Source organism: Physella acuta, unplaced genomic scaffold (genome assembly GCF_028476545.2).
Source record: "Physella acuta isolate Inbredline_101_S28 unplaced genomic scaffold, ASM2847654v3 ptg000186l, whole genome shotgun sequence".
NCBI lineage: Eukaryota > Metazoa > Mollusca > Gastropoda > Physidae > Physella > Physella acuta.
In genome coordinates, this window is record NW_026731705.1 from 832,656 (window position 1) to 850,000 (window position 17,345).

The following is a 17,345-nucleotide window of genomic DNA, read 5'->3' on the forward strand; positions in this document are numbered from 1 at the left end:
GGTCGGCGCCCGGGGACATATGTACCCCCCCGCCCCCCCCCCCTCGCTACGCTACTGCATGGAGGGCGGATGTCTTTTCCTTAAGGCATGTCTCTGCAATCAAAGCGGGCAACCAACTTGATACAAAGGTGTGTCTTTATTGTTATTTCATTCCCTTTGATCTAGTTTCGTCCACCTGACATGGTAGGATTGTCAAATGTAAGCCAAACCCACCTACGCTGTCTATAGAAAAATTTCTTTAATCTTCGCGAACTATATTAGTAATCTAAATTTTAAAATGTTTAGTGCAATATGACAAATTTATATGGCAAACATTTCTCACAATTATTATATAGGCCTATAAACAATATAAAACATAGTAATCAAAACCATATGACAGTCAATAAACAGAATGTTCAGATCAACAAAAATCATCCAATACACTATTAAAAGTATGCTGTGGGATATTTTGTCCGAGATCATTTGTAATGTTCAGACATATGGTCAAACATATGTACTGTCGAATTTATATAGCACATCTGTCATTAATTAACCATACACGTATTACTTTTTGACTATACCATTGACATGTTTTTTTATACTTTAAACATGCTATGTTATACTTTATACATGCTATGTTATACTTTATACATGCTATGCATTTTCAAGTACATCTACATTATTTATTACTACGTGTTATATGTCGTATTATTTGTGTTCCTTTTATATTAAAATAAAAAAACTTTTAGGAATAGCACCAGCATTTATGTGGAGTGTAAAATATCGTTATTGACTTTTTTAGCACATGTTAATTTCTATTAATGGACTCCCATGAAACATGTATAAAATCCTGTTAATTGTATCATTGATTAAAATAAAAAAACAGTTTATAATTTATATTTTACTATATATATATATATATATATATATATATATATATATATATATATATATATATATATATATATATATATATATATATATATTATGGTAAACCCCCCAATGTGGACAAAGCTCATAAGACCTATGGTCAAAGCTAGGGGCGTTGCTAGGTCGGGTATTACCCGCTGCGGTACCCCCAAGAATCAAAGTTTATATATATATATATATATATATATATATATATATATATATATTTATTAATATATATATATATATATATATATATATATATATATATATATATATATATATATATATATATATGTAGTGGTTCAAACAAAATATTTACACCCGTCTCCAGTAGATAACAGTGGTTCTTTCAAGTCTGATCTTTTAAAACCACTCAAGCGTGACGTGTAAAGAAATAAAACCCCGTGTCTGGTATATAACTCAGGTGACTTTTTGTTGACGTGACGTGTAAAGAAATAAAACCCCGTGTCTGGTATATAACTCAGGTGACTTTTTGTTGACGTGACGTGTAAAGAAATAAAACCCCGTGTCTGGTATATAACTCAGGTGACTTTTTGTTGACGTGACGTGTAAAGAAATAAAACCCCGTGTCTGGTATATAACTCAGGTGACTTTTTGTTGACGTGACGTGTAAAGAAATAAAACCCCGTGTCTGGTATATAACTCAGGTGACTTTTTGTTGACGTGACGTGTAAAGAAATAAAACCCCGTGTCTGGTATATAACTCAGGTGACTTCTTGTTGACGCCACATATCACTTTCTTACACTACTGGTGTGTGCACTGTTTGGGATTCAATTTCAACTCGCACGACTTAATTAGGTAATTAATTAGGCATTTGTTGATTTTATATTTTGATCTGTAATTATTTTATCTTTAAATTAATGGTTAATAGGTTAGGCACGATATTTTAAATAGTTCAATTAAAGCAAATAAATTCTTTGAATAAAATTGACCGTAAGTCAATCGATCACATCCAATGATGGCCGGCAATACAATTAATTAATCTTGTGTCATTGTGTTTTGATAATAGGTACTTTGTTTGATCTAATTACCTTTTATATCTACACAAAAGGATAATTTAATTAAAAAAAAAAACCCGTGATATTAAAAATGTATCGGTATTTAGGCTAAACAATTCCCGACTATTCGAAGTCGATACTATTAAAATATCGATATAGTTATTAATGTATTTTCCCGCCATTTGTAGGATGTGCGAAATTTACATAATTAAAATAGAATCTAATTTTATTTTCTTTAACGTTCTTATAAAATAAAATATAAAATCAAGAATATATATCCGTAATAATATTTTTAAAAAAAATAGCTTATATATTCTTAGTTTATTTTAAATACTCACAATGCGATGCGTTGTATCAGAATCGATGCTTGTTTATACAAGTAAACGCCGATACCATTAAAGATCAGACTTGCCAAATTGACAAACTGGCAAAAATTATTCTTTTAATTTACAGGTTAATTAGAAGTAAATGCAATATGATGGTAGATATAATTAGTACCTATAAAATACATATTTAAATAATTAATAGTAGAATTACAACAAAGACAGCTACACATTTATATACATAGACTACTATTTAAGCCATTATAGATCTTTTTTAATATCATACACGGGATAAAATCTGGAATATTGGGACGTTAAATTTTAGGAATTAGAAAAATTGTCTAAATTATACTTTTTTTTAAAGTGTTAATCACGTATAGTTTATACTCAAAAATGCACTTTTTGTTTATACTTCCGGTATCTTATTTAGATTTAAAAATTGAGAATGACTAGTTCAATTTACACATTTTATCTAGATCTAAATTTGTGATTTATAAATATGTCATAATTATAATTCAGCAGAACTGATACGCTCCAACATGTGATTGTAAACTTTATACGGTGTAAAATTAAATTGGAGGAACATCAAAAGCATTTGCTTGATATAATAATATGATACATCACAGGGAGCGGACAACAGAAAGCCTGGACATGACAAAATTAGCCTGTGTGCTGACCAGTGACCAGGGTTGTTAGTGCCTGGGGGGTGGGGAGTCGCCAATCTTGGGCCCATTGTCCCGTGGGAATTTCTTATAGAAGGGGACATATATATAAACACAAGCAAGTCAGTGATTCGTTGGTCGGACCAGTCAGAGGTTCGTTGGTCGGGCCAGTAAAGCTTTTATTGTTGCTAAACCGAAGAGTCCCGAATTTTCACACCCATGCACCTGAGGCTCTATTTTGTCGCTTGACCTATTTCTGTTTACCGTCGTCATGGTAATGATGGCTGTCGAAAACGGCAATTCCATGATTCAGTTTTTTTAACATTGTCATTTCAGACATATAATCTTATAAGCGTTATTTTTTGAGTATTATTCAACAACACTGATCTAGTTTAAGAAATGGACGACCAGTGTTTGATGCAAACTTGCCATTTGTAAATTTTTTTGGTCTAACTACTGAGAATATCGAGCAGAATTATATAAAGTAGGCAAAATTATAATTACTTTATTTAATATTGTTGTAAAATACTCAAAATACTCTGAACTATAGAAAACTATTTAATACGTCGAACTAAACTATTTTCATTAATTAAAAAAATAACAATAATGCAGCAAAAAAAAAAACCTTCAAAAAAATAACATTATAAAAATGACAGCTAACAAAGCCCGCCAATTTTGCCGACACTTTACTTGAGTGAGAAGAAATCTTACAGACCAGACATTTCTGCTGAACGGTAAAACGCGTCACAACAACACTTCTTTAAAATTAACCCGCCGTGTCCGTCATATCTTACAGACTAGACATTTCTGCTGAATGTTAAAACGCGTCACAACAACACTTCTTTAAAATTAACCCGCCGTGTCCGTCATATCTTACAGACTAGACATTTCTGCTGAATGTTAAAACGCGTCACAACAACACTTCTTTAAAATTAACCCACCGTTTCCGTCATATCTTACAGACTAGACATTTCTGCTGAACGGTAAAACGCGTCACAACAACACTTCTTTAAAATTAACCCACCGTTTCCGTCATATCATTGTAGCCATTTTAAAAACAAAATTAATTTTTTCACAAATTATTTTCTAGGCTACCGATTATTTTTGCTAATTAAAACTGGTAACAAATTAAAGATAAATAAATTTAGATTTTAAAAATTTAAGTCATCTTGAACAATACAATTTTTTTAAAAACCTAGTCGTTATCCTACTTGGTCGCTGGTGGCAGTAAACGATCTTGAGGAGAAATGTCAAACGGTTAGGTCCTCTACTGTCTTGCAATATTTTTGGATGGGCTAACAAAGGCTTTGGACGCAAATAAAAAAAATATCATTCGCGTTCAGTATGAAACGTTTAATGTCCGTCATCAGATTGTATTTGGCATCATTGGAAGAGATGATATATTTTAACAATATCATTAAATTAGCTACTGAATGATAAGTCCAACCCCCCCCCCCCCCCCCAAAAAAAACAACTTCTACCGCCCCTCCCCTCCTTCCACCGAAGTAGAATTTATATGGAGAATATATACTTTTACCAGTGTCCTCCCCCCCTCCCCCCCACACCAGAGTTTCTTCCAGGCATCTCTTCGGGGGGGCAGAGCCCCCCCCCCCCCCCCGAAAATTTTTACCGCCCCCCCCCCCCCCCCGAACGAAATGAAATTTATATAATTTATATAGAAAATATATACTTTTAACAGTGTCCGCCCCCCGAAGAAAGTTTACCGCCCCCCGAAGATTTCAAGTGCCCCCCGCAGAAAAAAGTCTGGAAGAAACACTGCCCCACACACGCAGTTTTCACGTGTCTCCCTCGAAGAAAAAGTCTGTAAGAAACACTGCTCAGAACACAGTATTAAAGTTGATAAACGCTATGAACAGTCTTGGGACTGGAGCGGCTACACACAATTTCTCTCACCTAAACGCCACTGATATTTTTGATCTGCTAAAAAATTATTATTTATTTGGCTTCTTCAATGCTGTTTATGGCAACAAAAGTTTAAACTGTTCTGGCTATCCAAGGCCGATCTTTATTTCTGCTAGCGATAGGCCTAGTCTGGGGTAGAGACTGCGTTACACTCGGTCTCAGCTTTTGGTTGTCCAAGGTCTGCGATCTCAACACAGATCTTGATCTACATCTAGATCTAGAATCTAGAGCTAGTCTAAATATTTGATAAAATACGATTTTCTCTAGTCTAGGACTCGGTAAAATCACGATATAGCGTCGGTTATTATTCCGGAACTGTACAGCAGTAAAAAACAGTAAAACCATGGCGTAGTCTGACGAGCCGTTCCGGAAACCACCGAAAATACTGTAAACCATCATTTATTTGCCGCCATATTAATTTTAATACATAATGTTTAAAAATGTGCAAGGATTGATTTTAGGGATGATTATAGATACCTGTGTCCGATAATGGAATCTTCTTTAAAAAAGGGATGTTGGGTTGTTAGTAGTATTGTAATGTCGACTAATTTTATGGTTAGAAATTACTTCAAATTAGGGTTAGGCGTATGGTAGGACCAGCACCAGGGTTGGGGTTAGGGTTAGGGTTAGCATTGACATTAGTAGATAGCCATGACATGTGTGCATTTAGTTAACTACCAGTAACCTAACACCCCTTTTTTAAAGAAGATTCCATTATCAGACACCGGTATAAACATTCTCCCTGTATTTCTAATTATTTTAAGTGTATGTGCTAATTATTGCTGCTACTAAACATTATTCTAGATATTCTTACTACTTTTAACTTTAGTTAATCTAATCGTCTTATTTACTAACAGAACAACAAGAGCTGGTTGTCGCAAATCTTCTGCAGGGTTTTCCTGTTTCTTAAAAAAAAAAATTAATTACTACACTCGAGTTTATTAATAATAATATATTTAGATTTTCTATCTGTTATTAATTTTCTGTCAATTAAACTGTAAATTAAGTTAAAACATTAATTTAATGCACTTGACTTTATTTTTATTGTACCGGTCAAATAAAATATGGTTTACAGTAACGAATGTTACCAAAACTCAACGAACATTACTCAATAATTTCCGACGCTATATCGTGATTTTACCTAGGACTCTAGATTCTAGTTATCTAGATCTAGATCTAGTTAAATCTAGAATCTAGTAGATTCTAGAACCTAGATCTGAGTCCAAAAAATACTGTTTTAAGTTAATTTAACTAGAGTCTAGCTTCTAGATCTAGTTTTATTTTTATCTAGGTCTAGAATTAATTAATATAATATAGGCCTATACTAGTTACATAGTATATATTCAATTGGGCTTTTAAAAATGGCTTATATTTTTAAAAGTTTTGATTATATTTATAATACAGGCCTAATCATAGACTCGATAGAGTCTAGACTTTAAACTAGATCTAAGATCTAGATCTAATTTGAAATTTCCGTCATGTTTTTGATAAAACGTGGATAATCATGAAGACTACTTTATTCACATTTGGCTTTGGCTCTTGAATTAGTAGAGTCTGAATACAGAGTTGTAGATTCTAGATCTGGTTCTACATTTAATTTCTAGCATTAAACATTAGGCCTAATGATTAATTTAAACTTGCTTTTTAACTTTAGGCCTTATGCCTAGCAGTTTAGACAAGTTAAGAGTAAGACTTTAACATTTTAGAAAATAATTGATTTAAAATTGCTAAGAAACTTAAAACTATTCAGTAATGTATTAGTATTCTTTTAGCAAAAACCTGTTAAAAAATATTATAAATATTTAGATTTAGATCTAGTAACCTCTACTCTAGCCTAATCAATCGATAATAAAACTTAAAAATCCCAAAATAATAAAGGCTTGTTAATTGTCATTTAGATCTAGATCTAGTAGCTAAATTGACGCAATTGTTAAAATATGAATTAACATGATTACCATGAAAATATTTCTCTAATTAACTTTCCACACATTTCCATCTAGATCTAGATTTTTTAGATACCAACATTTCTCCCCTGTAACCTCTTCAGGTTATACCATAACTATAAGAACCATGTTATGTTCTTCTTTAATCCTTCATGATTCATCATAAATATTGTCATTTTATAGTTCTAAGCTAATGACAGTTCCGTCATAAATGTTGTCATTCTGTAGTTCTATGCTAATGACAGTTACATCATAAATGTTGTCATTCTGTAGTTCTATGCTAATGACAGTTCCACTATAATTTTATTTCTCTCTCCAGAGCCTGAAGGATCTTCCATTGTGGTGTGTGCTGACTGATGTTAAAGTCAAGTGGGGAGTTCAAAGGTCAGTTTCACTCTATCTTGCATGTTGGTCTAAGAATGTATTTAATCTTAATCTTCTACATCTGACCATCATGCTGAATTCTGTTTGCCATATCATTGACCAGTGGCTATTGTTATGTAGTTTGTAAAGAAACACTGGTTGATGACTAGTAAAAAGCTACCATATAAACTTCTTTCTTTATAAAGTAAAAATATTTTCTACTATACAGAGTGACTGATAGCTGCTGAATGTGATGTGAAGGTCAAGGTTATTTCAATCAAACAGCTGCCACAGATGACCATAAGACTACAGTAAAGGCCAGTAGAGATCTGTCACATCAAGTTACAGGTAAGTTTGTTAATTATCTTTTAACTTAATCAAGTGTACAGCCATGGTTTAGTGCTGATGTAGACAATGTGTCAAATCTTTGTGTTGTGGTTTATTTAACAGGAATTAACTTGGATAGTCTAGATGACCACAACAGTTTGGCCAGTGGAGAGGATAGTCTAGATGACCACAACAGTATGGCCAGTGGAGAGGATTTATCAAAATATTTTACAGGTAATGTCCATTTGTTTGGAGAAAATTGGTCTTAAAAAAGGTAATTTCCTGTATGCTTACTATGTCTTGTGCTGATGAATTCGTTATGTTTGAACATTCTGTAGGTTGAAATGTTGACTGGATGAGTATCTTAAGATGGTGATGGTTGAGATGGTTGTGACAGTTGGAGGTTGTAGATAGTTTTCATGTTTTATGTTAGTCAAAGATTAACAGCTAATGAAATGTTTACAGTAATAAAATTGTTTTGTTTACCTGTACAGGTACACATGAAGTACAAGAATGTCTTGAAGGTCAAGGTAAGGTAGATCTACACACACACCTGGCAGACTGCAAGAAAAATCCTGGCCATAAAAAGTTTGTACCTGTAAATCAGTTAAGTCTTGAACATTTTCCTTCTGGTTACCATGACAACGATGTGTATGACCTCACAAAAGCCCTGGCTGACCTAACTGTCAGGATAGCCGTTAAGTTGACCAGTCCAGACAGACCAGAGTTTGTACCAGACACTAAAGATCCATATCCTTGCTACAACACCAGGGGACAGAACTCACTGAGGACAGGGACTGGGAGGGTTGTGTGGGTGGACAAGTACACAGAGGAGATGGACCAGACATACAGGACCTACAGAACTTGTCCATGTCCTGAATGTGACCACTCGGACACACCCAGCAAAGTGTGGCGGGAGGTTTATGTGGTGACAGCCAAACATGTGGTTTTTGATGAGAGTGAGGCGAGACAGTCCAGCTGTAGGTTGTGGTTTGATGATGATAAAAGTCCAGTGGTCAAGATTTATGGGTGGAAGGTGGGTCGGTCAAACACTGAGGGAGACATGTGTTTGTTGTATTGTGTGACACATGACGTAGATGTAGGTGATAAACTGGAGAACATGGTGTGGCGGTTTGTTGGTCTACGTGATAAAGTAAGGGACAAATACAAGAGTCGTAGATATGTGGACAAGCTGACCATTATAGTGTCACATCCTCATGGCTGTTCTAAGCAGGTCTCTGTAGGTCACAGGGTACACAGGCAGGAGGTGAGGGGGTTTATTAGAATGACCAGGTACACGTACACAACGTGTACCTGTCCAGGTAGCAATGGGGCTCTGGTCTACAGACTGGGGTGGGGCTGGGGGTCTGGCCATCCCCACAGTGGAGTTAACTCTGGTGGATTAAATTATAGTGGGGTGTATGCGGACTAAGACTGGTAGTTGTCTGCTCTTGTATAGAATGTAAACAAACATGGCGCCTGTTGAATGTCTGTCTTTTCTAGAATGTAAACAAACATGGCGCCTGTTTGATGTCTGTCTTTTCTAGAATGTAAACAAACATGGCGCCTGTTGAATGTCTGTCTTTTCTAGAATGTAAACAAACATGGCGCCTGTTGAATGTCTGTCTTTTCTAGAATGTAAACAAACATGGAGCCTGTTGAATGTCTGTCTTTTCTAGAATGTAAACAAACATGGCGCCTGTTGGATGTCTGTCTTTTCTAGAATGTAAACAAACATGGCGCCTGTTGAATGTCTGCTCTTAAAATATTTCTTGACATTATTGTAGAACTTTATTAAATTTTTAATTAATTATCTCGTTATTTTTATCAGAGAAAAAGTCGTTGATTGTTTGATTGGGAGTAAAGGAATAAAAATGTCACAATTTTTGTTGTAAATATAAACGTAAATAAAGTTTTAGATCAACTTGTTTTCTTTATCATTTTTGTTTGTTTGAATTTTGGATCTAGCGTCTCTCAATATTGACGCTAAAGTTTGGATCTAGCGTCTCTCAATGTTGTCGCTAAAGTTTGAATCTAGCGACTCTCAATATTGACGCTAAACTTTGGATCTAACGACTCTCAATATTGTCGCTAAAGTTGGGATCTAGCGACTCTCAATATTGACGCTAAAGTTTGGATCTAGCGACTCTCAATATTGACGCTAAAGTTTGGATCTAGCGTCTCTCAATGTTGTCGCTAAAGTTTGAATCTAGCGACTCTCAATATTGACGCTAAACTTTGGATCTAGCGACTCTCAATATTGTCGCTAAAGTTGGGATCTAGCGACTCTCAATATTGTCGCAAAATTTGGGATCTAGCGACAATATTGACGCTAAAGTTTGGATCTAGCGACTCTCAATATTGACGCTAAAGTTTGCATCTAGCGACTCTCAATATTGACGCTAAAGTCTGGATCTAGCGACTCTCAATATTGACGCTAAAGTTGGGATCTAGCGACAATATTGAAGCTAAAGTTTGCATCTAGCGACTCTCAATATTGACGCTAAAGTCTGGATCTAGCGACTCTCAATATTGACGCTAAAGTTGGGATCTAGCGACAATATTGAAGCTAAAGTTTGCATCTAGCGACTCTCAATATTGACGCTAACGTTTGGATCTATCGACTCCGAATATTAAATGGACGGAGTGGCCTAGCGGTAGTGAGCTGGACTGCTATCCCGTAAGTTTCGAGTTCGAACATGGTCAGTAGAACGTCCCTGAGTCCGCCCAGCTCTTATGGGTACCTTCCTCATGTTAGGAAAAGTAAAGGCGGCTGGTCATATTAATGACCACACTATCTCTTCATATGCCGAGGTCACAAAAACATGTGAACTCTACTTCACCTTCCCCGTAGACCGTCAGGTTTGTAAGGGAACTTTTTTTTACTCTCAATATTGACGCTAAAGTTTGGATCGATAAAATGTATTAGTGAAATGAATATGAGTTAATTTTCACATCAATAGCAACCTGAACTTCTAGAAAAGTCTTTCAGCTATTTTGGTCTATAAAGAAAATTATATCAACATATTGACATATGAAAAACCATTAAACATATGAAACAAAAACAGTTTTTGTATGTCGTGTCTGTTGTAAAACAGACATGAAAGCTTGAACCAACGAGTAGGTGGGATAAACCAATGCTGTTAGCGGTCAAAGGGAAGTAACAATTAAAATAGAAAATATCTTTAAGAAACATGAATAATGTACCTTTAAATAATTTAAAATAGTGTCCATGTAATTTTTTTTGTTTTATGTCATACAAAGTCAGATATCTAATTATTATAACACAAAGTCAGATATATAATTGTTATCACACCGGGTAACACCAAGACTAAAGTTTTGCAAAGTATATAGAAGAAAAATGGTTAATTAGATTTTTAAAAGGGGGGGGGGCTGACACTAAGTGTATTATATAAATTATATATATATATATATATATATATACATATATATATATATATATATATATATATATATAAATCTAATATATAAAGCTCAGTTCTGTAACGTGTGGCAAAAAAAAAAAGTTTGTCGTTGACACTTCTACGGATTTAAGTGTTAGATTTTTTATCGTGCTCAAAGTCTAAATTTACGAGTCGAAAAATTACCATTGAAAGTCTTTAAAAACAATTTTCATTCCATTTACTTAGAAGAATAATTTTCAATTATGAACGCGACATAAAATTTTTAAAAAGTGTATCGACGTTTATAAAATTTCTAAAATTGTGTCGGAAATGTATTGACTGCAAAGTTACTTCCCTTTAATGAAAAATAAATCCTTAAGAAGAGAGAATTAACATTTTATTACTTTGTTTTTGGTGTTAAGAAAAAAAAAATAATTACACAATTAGCGGGGATTGATTAAGTGCAATGTCGTTAGGTATTTTTAACACTGCCTTTTATTTATTCTATACACTGAACATACTGTTCAATAATTATTATTTTTTTTTAAATCAATAACATTTAATAAGCCAGGTCCTACAAATCATATACGTTTATTTCTTTCCATTTACGGATAAGCTTGGAGTATTATCATTTTTGTTCACTAAATTGAAACAGGCGCGTCCGCCGGCGCCCCTGCACGGTTTGATTTGGCACCCTGGGCTATCATGTGGGCGCTATGCTGCATAATTTTGTTTTAAACAGTGCGATAGACTATGGATAAGAAAGGTTACTATAGTCTTTAAGTGAATCAAATCCGGGCGTCCTCCGGCACCCTGACAGGGTGCTATTTCGCGCCCCGGGCCTTCCGGTGTACGCTATGGTATCTACGTTCGCGTGAGTTCAAAAGACTATAAATAAGTTATGCACTATAGGCGTTTACTAAGTTCAATCAGGCGGTGACGTCATGGTGCGTCCTCTGGCGCCCAGACAGGGTGCTTTTTGGGGTCCCGGGCCTCCCGTGTTCGGTTTCGCGCCTACGTTCATTAAAGTGAGTGCAAAAGACTATGAATAAGTTGGGGTACTATAGTCGTTTATTAAGTTGAAGTAGGCGATTCAGCCCCGTGAGCACTTTGCGTTTATATTCGCGTTAGTGTTTTCTTTGTGTTTAGGTTGGGTTTGCGTTAGTGGTTGCGTTTTGATTTGGTTCGTTTTTGTTCTTTCTTTTTTCGTTTTCGTTTGTGTTTTATTTTCATTGGGTTTGTGTCTGTATTTGTGTTTGAGGTTGGTTTTGCGTTTGGATTTGGTTTGTTTTCGTTTGTTTTTTCTTTTGTGTTTTTTTTCTTTGGGTTTGTGGTTGGTTTTGCGTTTGTATTTGGTTTGTTTTCGTTTGCTTTGCTTTTTCGTTTGTTTTTTTCTTTGGGTTTGTGTTTGTGGTTGGTTTTGTGTTTGGATTTGGTTTGTTTTCGTTTGCTTTTTTCTTTGTGTTCGTATTGGTGTTTGTGGTTGTGGTTGGTTTGTTGTAAGTTTTTGTTTTCGTTTGTATTTGTAATTGTGTTAGCGTTATGTTTGCGTTTTGTTGTTTTGGTTTTGGTTGGTTGTGGTTTGGGTGGGCAATGCCGGGTTTATGATGATTACTAAACACACAGGTGATGGTCTTTAACAGAAGGGTTTTTCACAGAAGCCAGAGCAGGGCCTGGCCGGGACGGCTAGTATATATATATATATATATAAAGCTAACCAACAAGCACATTAGGGAATTTATCTTCAAAAACACCATTAGAAACATCAACCACCAAACACAAATACAAAGCAAAACTAATGGGGGATAGGACTACATGATTTAAGCACAAAAATTAACACCTTCCGACTCAAACATTTGGACAGAATTAGGATAGAGCCACACTACCACCCACTTGCACAATATTACATAGGACAGAGCATCAACACCATTTTAAAACAAACAAACGCTACACCACATTAGGGGGGGGGGGTAGATTTAGGCACATTTTATACAAAAACTTTAGCTATCTTTAAAACAAACAAAAACATTATGGGGGAAAGGAACTTGCACGGAAAACACATTACACCTAAAGAGAAAGAAATAGGATACAGACTCATATACAATACAACACCCATCTCAACAAACACTAAAGCTAACACCAACATAAATATCACCTGCCAAATGTGCAGACAAAACATACAAGAAACAGAAAAACACATCAATCTAGAGTGCAAAATAATACATCTAGCAAAACAAACTTTAGGTAGGATTCTCAAGACAAATCATTCAGAGGTGGTTAACAAAGCAATCACCCTTAACAACATCATCAAAGCAAAAGATAGAAGTACGGACGAAAACATTTTGACTGCGATAGCTATTTTTAGACATACTGTTTGGACAACCCCTAACAAGACAAAGTTCGACCGGAAAGTTTACGCTGACACGGACGTGGACTCTACCTTTATTTCTATCGCACTAAAAATATTTACATTACCTTTAATCGCAGTCATCCTAATTTTCATTATTACGGTCTATGACCTTTTCTAACAGTTTAGAGGTATTTCTTTCCCTTCTAAACTTACTCAAAATTCTTGTCTTAAATTTCGCAACTATTAATTATTACTTTTTTTATCTAGTATTTGGATTATTTTTAAATGAAACGGGCAGGAGAGGCAACCGAATTATTACCATAGTTGTTAGAAGGATTGAGTTATATACCTTATTCTTTTGCCTTGATATTATATATTGTTAAATACTTTCAATTTTACTGATCTTATGTCTCGTTAAATAGAAACTTAACTAACTTATCATTTTGTTCTGAAGGGGTCGGCGTGGTCGAGTCGGTAAAGCTCATGGTTGCTAAACCGAAAAGTCTCGAGATCGAACCCTCGGGCAGATGAGGCTCGTTAGCTGTATACAGCCGCTCTTCTAGGAGTGACAACTCTGCTGCCTTGTAGATTGTTCTTGGTTGGACAAAGGCTATGGAAGCAAATCCAAAAAGAAAAGCAGGCTGAAATCGGAGTCAAGTGCCTCAATGGCGCATAACCAGTTGACACGTAACTCTTAATAGTGTTGGAGGCGTGGTCGAGTAGTAGTTTTTTCCTGGCCATCTTAAAGGCCTTTGAGGCTCCTTTGTAGTGGCCCAAGTAGGCTGTGTTGATTAGTGCCTGAAAAACAGTTTGCCTTTTTTTTACATGAGGACAAACAATTTTAAGTTACAGCTTGAGGGGTGGGGAGGGGGAGGAGGGAAGTGACGAATTGCGTAAGACTTTGGACAGGTATATACTGGTGCAGTCTACGGCCAAACTTCGAGGTTCCTGATCAAAATATGATGCAAGACAGAGCCAATCTCTACAAACCTTTGACGTCAGCTCCACTATCTTTTCAAAGATGGTCTGCAGGACGTCAAACGTGTCCACATAGAAGACGTCACCAGGTGTGGATGCTATGACGTTCAGCTCTTCCAGGTTGGCCCTACCCACCCCTATAGCGATCACCCGTACACCTGAGTCTTTCAATGCCTCAGCCGCCTGCTCTGTGTCCTCCCTCCTGTCCGACCCGCCGTCTGTGATGACGATGACGATTTTCTGGCACCTGTGTCTTGTCGAGACGCTGAAGACTTGTGTCCTGACCTCTACAAGAGCAGCAGCTGTGTCTTGTCGAGACGCTGAAGACTCGTGTCCTGACCTCTACAAGAGCAGCAGCTGTGTCTTGTTGAGACGCTGAAGACTCGTGTCCTGACCTCTACAAGAGCAGCAGCTGTGTCTTGTTGAGACGCTGAAGACTCGTGTCCTAGCCTCTACAAGAGCAGCAACTGTGTCTTGTTGAGACGCTGAAGACTCGTGTCCTGACCTCTACAAGAGCAGCAGCTGTGTCTTATTGAGACGCTAAAGACTCGTGTCCTGACCTCTACAAGAGCAGCAGCTGTGTCTTGTTGAGACGCTGAAGACTTGTGTCCTGACCTCTACAAGAGCAGCAGCTGTGTCTTATTGAGACGCTAAAGACTCGTGTCCTGACCTCTACAAGAGCAGCAGCTGTGTCTTGTTGAGACGCTGAAGACTTGTGTCCTGACCTCTACAAGAGCAGCAGCTGTGTCTTGTTGAGACGCTGAAGACTCGTGTCCTGACCTCTACAAGAGCAGCAGCTGTGTCTTGTTGAGACGCTGAAGACTCGTGTCCTAGCCTCTACAAGAGCAGCAACTGTGTCTTGTTGAGACGCTGAAGACTTGTGTCCTGACCTCTACAAGAGCAGCAGCTGTGTCTTGTTGAGACGCTGAAGACTCGTGTCCTGACCTGTACAAGAGCAGGAGCTGTGTTGGTACTTCCTGCTAGGTATGAAGCCTCCAGAAGTTTCTAGAAAGTAAATCATAAATGCAGCTTACTTACAGACTAAAGCAACTTTAAATTTACCAATGTACTTAATGCAAACGCTGTAAATTTAGCTGCGGTTAGTAGGTGTTTAATTAGTATGAAAACAATTCACATTTTTAATGTGTAATCTTACATTTTTTCCTGCTATCTACTGGATATACTTAGTCAATACCTTATATTGACCTTTTAGATATACTAACTGAATTGTGTTCATACGATGTACCAGTAAGTCAATACAAATAAATGTTTAAATAATGAAGCAGCTAATTTTACACATGTCTCCACGAAAACACATCAACCAATGAGATATATGGTAAGCAGATGATAGAAATTGAACTACGGTTAATCAATCAATCCTAGTTGCATCTGGTATCATATATTGCTAACATATCAGGCTACAGAGGCAGGTGACCTGCTGTAGAATTGTGTTTTACCTGTCTGATTGTGGCGTGTGAAGCTACCTGAAGGTTGAACAGCATTTGCACTGAGCTGCCGAACAGCATGGCAGCGAACTGCACGCTGTTCGCACCGATGTTGTGGTACTCAGTCAGCCCCACGATGAAGTTCTGCAACTTGGAAAAGTCGACTTGTCCGATACTTTCCGAAGCATCGATCACCAAAACAATATCAGCGAATATGTTGTACTTTGGAGCTGTAATTTATTGCATTCATATTTTTATTACTTCCTATACATTCTAAAATTTGTTTCGTAAGCTCTCGGATATTTTGTATTACATTATATACTTTTTTTTAAACATATGAGGCATCTGGCCATCGTTTACAGCGATGTAAAGTGTGATGTAAAGTGTGATGTAAAGTGTGATGTAAAGTGTGATGTAAAGTTTGATGTAAAGTTTGATGTAAAGTTTGATGTAAAGTTTGATGTAAAGTGTGATGTAAAGTGTGATGTAAAGTGTGATGTAAAGTGTGATGTAAAGTGTGATGTAAAGTTTGATGTAAAGTTTGATGTAAAGTGTGATGTAAAGTGTGATGTAAAGTGTGATGTAAAGTGTGATGTAAAGTGTGATGTAAAGTGTGATGTAAAACCGTGGGTAATACTAAACCAAATGGTGTTTTTTTAAGAAACTAAAGCTATTGATCTAATTTGAAAGAGAAGAGTTCAAATTTTCGCCGTATCAATGCGGCACATCATCTCTTTGATTTGTTGAGTGCCATTATCAATCAGCTCAAGGTCACTAGAGAAGGTCAAGACGTTGTCAGGTTAGCTGCACCAACTGAGACGACAACAACCTCAGACACCATCAGCTTGATCTTGTTCGCTTCATCAACAGCCGAGGTTTCGTCCCCACAGTCGCTGGCCACGTTCAGAATCATGGCCAACTTCTTCACCCCTGGGCGGCCATCATATGAGCTTATGTAGTTTTCTCTGGCCACTTTCAAGGCTACCGACACTTGTGTGCAATGGCCCAGATAGACAGTGGTGGTCAGTGCCTGAAAAAAATAGTTTGTCTCTCATATGTGTGGGCAAGTCTAGAAGTAAGGAGAATGGAGGAAGGGACGAGGGCTGTGGAGGGGGGAGTGTTGTCTTTTAGGACACTACTTACAATTTTAGACTATTGGGCATGTTATACCTGCTCGAACGTCGCCTGAGTCTGGAACTTTCTGGAATCCACACACCTGTGCTCTACTGCTCCCACAATGATCACCATCAAGGTTGACGTCATTCATGTCAAACTCCCTGGAGAGTCGGATGATACTCTCTGGAGAGTTGGATGATACTCTCTATCTGTGTTCTATAGGTGACCTCAGTGCTAGGGGACTGGACGATCAGAAGTGTGTCCGCTTTAGCCCGTAGTCGAGGGTCTGTGAGGTCAGGGTCAATAATAGAATAAATGTTGTTGTGGGTCAGGGGTCAAGAATAGAATGAATGTTGTTGTAGAGTTTAGGGGTTTAGAAAAGGCTTAATGTTGATCCGATCCTACCGTACAATGTTAAAACCTGTGTAGTTCTATTTTGTTAAGTAATGTTAACATGCATAGAAACAAGCGATATATAAGGCATCAACTTACTGACTGATAGCTTTGGATTACTTGTCTGAAACATAGAAACGTATGAATATTTAGTCAGTTTAGTAAAATTATTAGAATGAAAGGGTTTTTAATTGATTATCTCTTAAA

The 17,345-nt window shown here is 36.6% G+C and overlaps 1 protein-coding gene across 1 annotated transcript in view; it reads left to right on the top strand.

Moving 5' to 3' along the window:
- The first annotated feature begins 1,654 nt into the window (after positions 1-1,654).
- Positions 1,655-17,345, top strand: part of LOC131936755 (uncharacterized) — a 179,974-nt gene continuing 164,283 nt past the window's right edge. The window contains exons 1-3 of the mRNA XM_059293820.1: positions 1,655-1,711; positions 7,082-7,146; positions 7,355-7,473. The gene's annotated coding sequence lies outside the window, so the exon portion shown is untranslated. The remainder of the gene's footprint in view (positions 1,712-7,081; positions 7,147-7,354; positions 7,474-17,345) is intronic.